Raw genomic sequence first — 8,586 nt, forward strand, 5'->3', positions numbered from 1 at the left:
TTCCACCAGCAGTCCTGTTTCCACATGTTCCCCCTTCATATTTTTGTGCCTTAGAGACTTCTGCAGAGCTGGAAAAAGAAGTTGCTTGAAGGCAACAGATGGTCATGTTTTTAGGAGCCCAAACTCACTGAGAAGATTGTGTTGGGATTCAAGGTGGAGGAAAAGAGGGAGGGGGAGAGAGAGAGACTTTGAAGGCCCTTGAGGAGAAGGGGAGAACTTTCCCCAGACTATAGTAGGTTGGAGACCCACTCACTCCTCTGGAGCAGACAATCAGGGATAGCAGGTGGTGAACCCAGAGAGGCTGTCCAATGAGGTCCCCAGCCTCAAGGAAGCCCAATATTAACAGTTGTGAAGCTTCAAAGACCACATATACATAGAAGATGAGTGTCCAGCCATGGCCAGGGAGAACAGGAGAGGGGATTCTTCCTGATGTTCTGGGAAGTTCAGACCCTTCTTGGAGGAGGTGAGAAGGAATCTCCATGAATAAATTTCCTTGAATTGGGAAAATAATTTTAATGTTTAAAAAAGAGTGAGAGATATGGAACTCTCTTCTTCTCCAGAAAAATAGCCAAGGGTTAGGCTGAGACAGCCTGGAAAAAAGATCTTCTACAGTTTAGGATACCAGAAGAAGGCTGGACACTGCCCAGAGGAGAAAGGGACAATGGAGGGGAATTGCAACAACAGAAATGTGAGTTGAAACCAGTGGCCGCTGCTGCTGGCACTCTCCCCACACTAAAGACACTTTAGGGGAAGTAGATGTGGCTCAAGCAATTCGGCTCCCATCTACCATATAGGAGGTCCAGGGTTCTAAACCCAGGGCCTCCTGGTGAAGGCAAGCTGGCCCCCGTGGTGAGCTGACCCATGCAGAGTGCTGGCCCATGTGGAGTGCCCCCCTGCACAGGAGTGCCACCCTGGGCAAGAGTGCCACACCGCACAAGAGTACAGGCCAATGCAGAAGAGCTGATGATGCAACAAACAGAGACACAGAGGAGAGACAATAAGAGGCACAGCAGGCCAGGGAGCTGAGGTGGTGCAAGAAAACAATCGCCTCTCTCCCACTCCGTAAGGTCCCAGGATTGGTTCCCCGCACCACCTAATGAGAAGACAAGCAGACACAGAAGAACACACAGTGAATGGACACAGAGAGCAGACAATGGGGGGAGGGGGGAGAAATAATAAATAAATCTGGAAAAAAAAAAAAGGCACTTTAGAACTCTCAGACCTCTGGGCCTGTAGCTACACATAGAAGGGGCTCCAGGGATACACCACCCCCAGGAAACCAGAGAGAGAGGGTCACAGCCTAAGGCTGACTCAGCTTTTGACTCACAGTCTTGGCCTGCTGTGTCCCAGGAGCCTTCCAGGCCTGGTGGAGCTGCGCCATGGTTTGTCATGGGAGCCGGCAAGGGCTAAAGATGTACAACCCTCCCAACCTCCTCTACTAACCAAGACTGTTGTTGAGGACTCAGAGGGGGGTGGAATTATTTCCTATCCAGGACAAGGCAGGGGGCTGCCAGAGAAGGCTTGAGAACCGTCTCTGAGAAAGTGTGAATTATAAGGCTCGCAGCCCCCATGCAGGAAGTTCTATCACATTGATCTGGTCTGTGTTGCAACAAATGCATTCCCACCAGGCACTGAACTGAGCGCTGCAAAAGAGCACCATCTGCTGGTAGGCCAAGGAAGTGCACATGAGAACATTAAAAATAAGAGAAGCTTTTTCCAGCCTTTATAACTTCCCTCCCCAAGGCCCTAAGAAGTGGGTCTGCAACCAATTACTGGGTCCAGAACCCGGTTTTGAGCAGCTAGTAGGGACAATCCTAACAATCCAGGTCAAGCCAAGAATCAAAGAGCAGTGATAACACACAGCCTCCTTCCACTAAATCCCTACAAAAGAGAAAGAAATTGAGCATCTGAGTAAACTACATCCTAATCAGATGCCTAAACATCAGCAAAAAATTACAAACCATATTAAGAAAATGGAAGACAGGGCCCAAAGAAAGGACTATATCAAAGTCCCGGAAGAGATGCAGTATTTGAGAGAACTAACTAGTGAGATGAGCACACATTTCCAAAATCAAATTAATGAGTTGAAAGCCAATATGACTAAAAAGATAAATGACATCAAGAAGACATTGAGTGGGCACAAAGAAGAATTTGAAATCCTGAGCATAAAAGTAACAGCTCATGGGAATGAAAGACACAAAAGGGAGATCAAAAACAATTAAGAGGCATACAACAGTAGACTCAAAATAACAGAGGAAAAAATAAGTGATTTGAAGACAGAAGAGCTGATATTGAAGAGAGAAAAAGAATGGGAAAAATTGACCACAGGCTCAGAGAGTTGAATGACAACATGAAATGTAGCAACATACATGTCATATTAGTTCCAGAAGGAGAAGAGGAGGGGAAAGGGGCAGAAAGAGTATCTGAGGAAATAGTACCTGAAAATTTCCCAATTCTCACAAAAGAAATGAACTTACATGTCCATACCCCAATCAGAATAAATCCAAATAGACCTACTGTAAGATACATACTACTCAGAATGTCAAATATCAAAGGTAAAGAGAAAATTCTCAGAGCAGCAAGGGAAAAGCAAACCATCACCTACAAGAGCTGCCCAATAAGACTTAGTACAGATTTCTCTTCAGAAACCATGCAGGCAAGAAGACAGTGGTATGATATAATTAGGATACTTAAAAAACAACAACAACAACAAAAAAAAACACTGCCAGCAAAATTATCCTACAAATATGAAGGTGAGTATAAAATATTCACAAACAAACAGAAACTAAAAGAGTTTGCAAAAAAGAATCCACCTTTACAGGAAGTATTAAAGGAAGCCTTACAACCTGAAAGAAAAAGACAGGAGAGACAGGCTTAGAGGAGAGTATAGAAGAAAGAACAGACAAAGGATAACCAGAAGAGTAAAAGGCTGGACAAAAATATGATATGACACGTGAAAACCACAGGATAAAATGGTGGAAGTAAATAATGCATTTACAGCAATATCATTGACTATGAATGGATTAAGTCCCCAAATCAAAAGACATAGGCTGACAGAATGGATAAAAAACATGACCCATCCATTTGCTGCTTACAAGAAACTCAACTTAGCCCCAGGGATATAAACCAGCTGAAAGTGAAAGGTTGGAAAAAGATGCTCCATGCAAATAGTAACCAAAAAAAGGGCAGGGGTAGCTATACTAATATCAGACAAAACAGACTTTAAATGCAAAAAAGTTATAAGAGATACAGAAGGCCAGTATATATTAATAAAAGGGACAATCCACCAGGAAGATATAACAGTCATAAATATCTATGTACCTAACCAGGGTGCCCCAAAATACATGAGACAAACTCTGGGAAAACTGAAGGGAGAAATAGACATCTCTATAATAATCACTGGAGACTTCAACACACCACTGACATCACTAAATAGAACAACTAAAGAGAAGATCAACAAGGAAACAGAGAACTTGAACAATATGATAAATGAGTTATACCTAATAGACATGTACAGAGCAGTGCATCCAAACTTAGCGGGTTATACGTTCTTCTCAAGTGCCCATGTATCTTTCTTCAGGATAGGCCACATGTTAGGGCACAATGCAGCTCTAAATAAATATAAAAAGATTGAAGTTATACAAGGCACCTTCTCAGATCATAATGGAATGAAACTGAAAATCAAGAATAGACAGGGAAAAAGTAAATTTGCAAATGTGTATAGGCTGAACAATGCACTCCTAAATAATCAGTGGGTCAAAGAAGAAATTGCAAGTGAAATCAGTAAATATATTGAGACAAATGAAAATGAGAATACAACTTATCAAAACTTATGGGATACAGCAAAGGCAGTCTTGAGAGGAAAATGTATAGCCCTAAATGCCTATACTAAAAAAGAAGAAAGAGTAAACTCAAAAATTTAACTGAACAACTAGAGAAACTAGTAAAAGAACAGAAAACCAATCCCAAAGCAAGCAGAAGGAAAGGAATAATATAGATTAGAGCAGAAAAAAATGAAATTGAGAACCAAAAAAAAGTAGAAAAAATAACAAAACCAAAAGCTGGTTCTTTGAGAAGATTAATAAATTGACAAACCCCTAGCTAAACTAACAAAGAAAAAAAGAGAGAAGACACAAATAAATACAATCAGGAATGAAGGGGGGGAGTTAAAACTGACCTCACAGAAATAAAAAGGATCATAAAAGAATACTGTGAGAAAACTGTATAGAACAAACTAGACAACCTAGATGAAATGGACAAATTTCTAGAAATACACAAACAACATACACTGATGCTACAAGAAATATAAGAACTTTACAAATCAATCACATTTAAAGAGAATGAATCCATAATCAAAAATCTCTCAGCAAAGAAAAGTCCAGGACCAGATGGCTTCACAGGTGAATTCTACCAAGCATTTTGAAAAGAATTAACACCAATCCTGTTTAAACTCTTCCAAAAAATTGAAGAGGAGGAAAAATTTGCTAACACATTTTATGAAGTTAACATCACCCAAATACCAAAGCCAGATAAAGATACTACAAGGAAAGAAAATTATAGACTGACCTCTCTAATGAACATAGATGCAAAAATTTCAACAAAACACTTGCAAATAGAATCCAACAACATATCAAAAGACTTATACATCATGACCAAGTGAGATTTATTCCTGATATGCAAAGCTGGTTCAACATAAGAAAACCAAGCAACATAATATACCACATTAACAAATTGTAGGAAAAAAACACATGATCACCTCAATCCATGTAGGAAAGACTTTTGACAAAATTCAACATCCTTTTTTGATTAAAAAAAAAACACTTCAAAAGATAGAAATAGAAGAAAAATTCTTTAATCTGATATATAAAAAATCCACAGCCAACATCCAACGTCATACTCCATGGGGAAAGGTTGAAAGCTTTCCCTCTAAGATCCAGAACAAGACAAGGATGCCCACTCACCACTGTTATTCAATATTTTACTAGAAGGTCTAGCTAGGACTATTAGACAAGGAAAAAATAAATGCATCCAAACAGGAAAAGAAGTAAAACTCTCACTATTTGCCGATGACATGATCCTGAATTTAGAAAATTCTGAAGAATCCACGACAAAGCTACTTGAGCTAATAAATGAGTTCAGCAAAGTGGCAGGATACAAGATCAACATGCAAAAATTAGTAATATTTTTTACACTAGTACTGAACAATCGCGGGAAATGGGGGAAAATTCCATTTATAATAGCAATAAAAAGACTCAAATACCTAGGAATCAATTTAACCAAAGAACAGAACCTATATGCAGCAAACTAAAAAACAATGCTAAAAGAAATTTAAAAAGACCTAAATATATGGAAAGACATTCTGTGTTCATAATTGGAAGAATAAATATCGTGAAGATGTCAGTCTTACCCAAATGATTTATAGATTCAATACAATACCAATCAAAATTCTAACAGCTTACTTTACAGAATTAGAAAGGGCAATTACCAAATTCATTTGATAGGAAAAGTGCACCTGAACAGCCAAAAGCACTCTAAAAAAGAAGAGGGACATGGGAGGAATTTCACCGCCTGATCTTGAAACTTATTACAAGGCCACAGTGGTCAAAACAGCATGGACTAGCATAAAGATAGACACACTGATCAGTGGAATGGAATTGAGAGTTAGAAATAAACCCTCACCTACACGGTTAACTGGCTTTTGGCAAACCTACCAAGTCCATGTTAACAGGACGAAACAGTCTCTTCAAAAAATTGTGCTGGGAGAGCTTGATATCTATAACCAAAGAGTAAAAGAGGACCCATATCTCACTCCCTATACAAGAATCAACTCAATATGGATCAAAGACCTAAATATAAAAGCCAGAACCATGAAACTACTAGAAGAAAATGTAGGGAAACCCCTTAAGGACCTTGTAGTAGGTGGTGGTTTCTTGGACCTTATACCCAAAGCACATAAACAAAAGAAAAAATAAATGGGACCTTCTCAAAATTAAACATTTTTGCACCTCACAGTACTTTGTCAAAAGGGTGAAAATGCAGCCAACTCAATGGGAGGAAATATTTGGAAATCACATATCAGATAAGGTTTTGTATCCAGAATATAAAGAGATTTTACAATTAAACAATAAAAAGACAAATGACCCAATTTAAAAATGAGCAAAAGACTTGAATAGACATTTGTCCAAAGAAGAAATACACATGGCAGAAAAACACATGAAGAAATGCTTAACACAAGTAATGATTAGGGAAATGCAAATCAAAACTACATTGAGATATCATTTCACACCTATCAGAATGTCCACTATTAAAAGGACAGTGAACTATAAGTGTTGGAGAGGCTGTGGAAGATAGGAACACTTATTCACTGTTAGTGGGAATGCAGAATGGCACAGCCACTGTGGAGGACCGTTTGGCGGTTCCTAAAGAAGTTGAATATAGACTTGCTACGTGACCCTGCAATATCACTGCTAGGTATATACCCGGAAGAACTGAGAGTAGTGACAGGAACAGACATCTGCACACCAACGTTCATTGCAGCATTATTCAAAATAATTGCCAAAAGTTAGAAACAACCCAGGTGTCCATCAACCGATAAATGGATAAACAAACTGTGGTGTGTATTCTTACGATGGAATATTATGCAGCTGTAAGAAGAAATGAAGTCGTAAAGCATATGACAATGTGGATGAGCCTGGAGGACATTATGTAAGCGAAGCAAGCCAGACACAAAAGGACAAATATGTAAGATTGCATTACTATGAACCAAATATATTGTGTAACATATTGTGTGGTTCAAAAAAAATTCACAGTGGCCGGCTAGGGCCAGGGTTGGGCAGCACTGGAAGGGTTCAGGCGTCAGGGCAGCCGCCCCCAGGATCCTGGAGGTGAACCACCCCGTCATGGAGGAGATGCTTGCACTCAAGTTTGGGAACGCTGCCACCAGAAACAAACCGGAAGCAGGAGAGGTAACATTTGCAGATTTTGATGGGGTCCTCTACCATATTTCAACTCCTAATGGAGACAAAACAAAAGTGATGGTCAGTATTTCTTTGAAATTCTATGAGGAGCTACAGGCACATGGTGCTGATGAGCTATTAAAGAGGGTATACGGGCGTTTCTTGGTAAATCCAGAATCAGGTTACAACGTCTCTTTGCTTTATGACTTGAAAATCTCCCTGCATCCAAGACTTCGGTTATACATCCGGCTGGCATGTTGAAACGAAATCGTTTTGCCTCTGTCTTTGAGAAATACTTGCAATTTCAAGCAGAGGGCAAGGAAGGAGAGAACGGGGCAGTTATTATCCATTACGGGGATGATGAAACCACGTGTGTTGGGTCCAAAAGGATGGAGCCCCAGCAGCCTTGGGCACAGTGCTTGAAGAGGATGGCTAAGGCAGACTAGGCCCAGTGGTTAGGGCGTCCATCTACCACGTGGGGTTTGAACCCCGGGCCTCCTTGACCTGTGTGGAGCTGGCCCATACGCAGTGCTGATGTGTGCAAGGAGTGCTGTGCCATGCAGGGGTGTCCCTGCCTAGGGGAGCCGCATGAGCAAGGAATGCGCCCCATAAGGAGAGCTGCCCAGAACTAAAGAAGGTGCAGCCTGCCCAGGAATGGTGCCACCCACACAGAGAGCTGACAATAACAAGATGAGGCAACAACAAAAAAAGATAGATTCCCCTGCTGCTGACAACAACAGAAGCGGACAAAGAAGAACACACAGCAAACAGACACAGAGAACAGACAACTGGGGGAGGGGAGAGAAATAAATAAATAAATACATAAATAAATCTTAAAATAATAATAAAGAGTGGTCCCTGGAAAGGGGTTTATGCTGGAGCTCAAAGGACGCCCCACAGGTCCTCCCAGCCGCAGGGAACCGCCTCTAGGGAACCGCCTCTGGAGCTGGGGGCGCTCGTGCGCCGCGGGCGACAAGGGCTCTCTGACCTTCGTGCTGTCCCCTCGCCACACCAGCACCAGCGCAGCGCCAAGACGCACCGCCAGCCTGATCCACCTTGAGAGACCGCCTGCCCTCCCCTAGCACGTGCTCAGGGGCCTGTGCTCACACGTGCGAGGGGCTGAACCGTGCACGCCCGGTCCCGCTAACTCGCGGGCACAAGAGGAAGAAGGCGCTGGCGGCTGAAGGCTGGAGCGCTTGCTTCCGGGCAATCGTAGCTTTTAACGTCGCGCCTCTTCGGGGTCTTCAGGGGTTCCGCGTTTGGGTTCCATTTTGTACACGTTTGGAGAATAATCTGCAGAAATGAGCTGTGCTTGCAAGGACTTCATAGCTCCCAAGAATTAAGAAGAAAAAAAGAATAATTCCACTTGATCAACTTAATTCCTTTTTCTTTTTCTTCCTTCCCTCCCTCCCCCTGCCTTCCACCCTCTTTTCCCAGCTGTTTTGCTTTGCAATATGTTACCAGTAATGAGTTGCAGGATACTGCAGTCTGAACTTGTTTTCTCGTAAATATTTGAGTTCAAAACTCCTGTATCTAAAGAAATATGGTTGGGGTCATTAATAAAGAAAATCTTTCTATCTTAAAAAAAAAAAAAATTCTATGTATCCAGAACATGTAATTGAGAAATGTA

General features: G+C 41.5%; 1 pseudogene; it reads left to right on the top strand.

The window, feature by feature from the left end:
- Positions 1–2,096: 2,096 nt before the first annotated feature.
- LOC101414140 (actin-related protein 2/3 complex subunit 2 pseudogene) lies at positions 2,097–7,402 on the top strand (annotated as a pseudogene).
- Positions 7,403–8,586: the final 1,184 nt, after the last annotated feature.

This window comes from Dasypus novemcinctus, chromosome 21 (assembly GCF_030445035.2).
Source record: "Dasypus novemcinctus isolate mDasNov1 chromosome 21, mDasNov1.1.hap2, whole genome shotgun sequence".
Taxonomy (NCBI): Eukaryota; Metazoa; Chordata; class Mammalia; order Cingulata; family Dasypodidae; genus Dasypus; species Dasypus novemcinctus.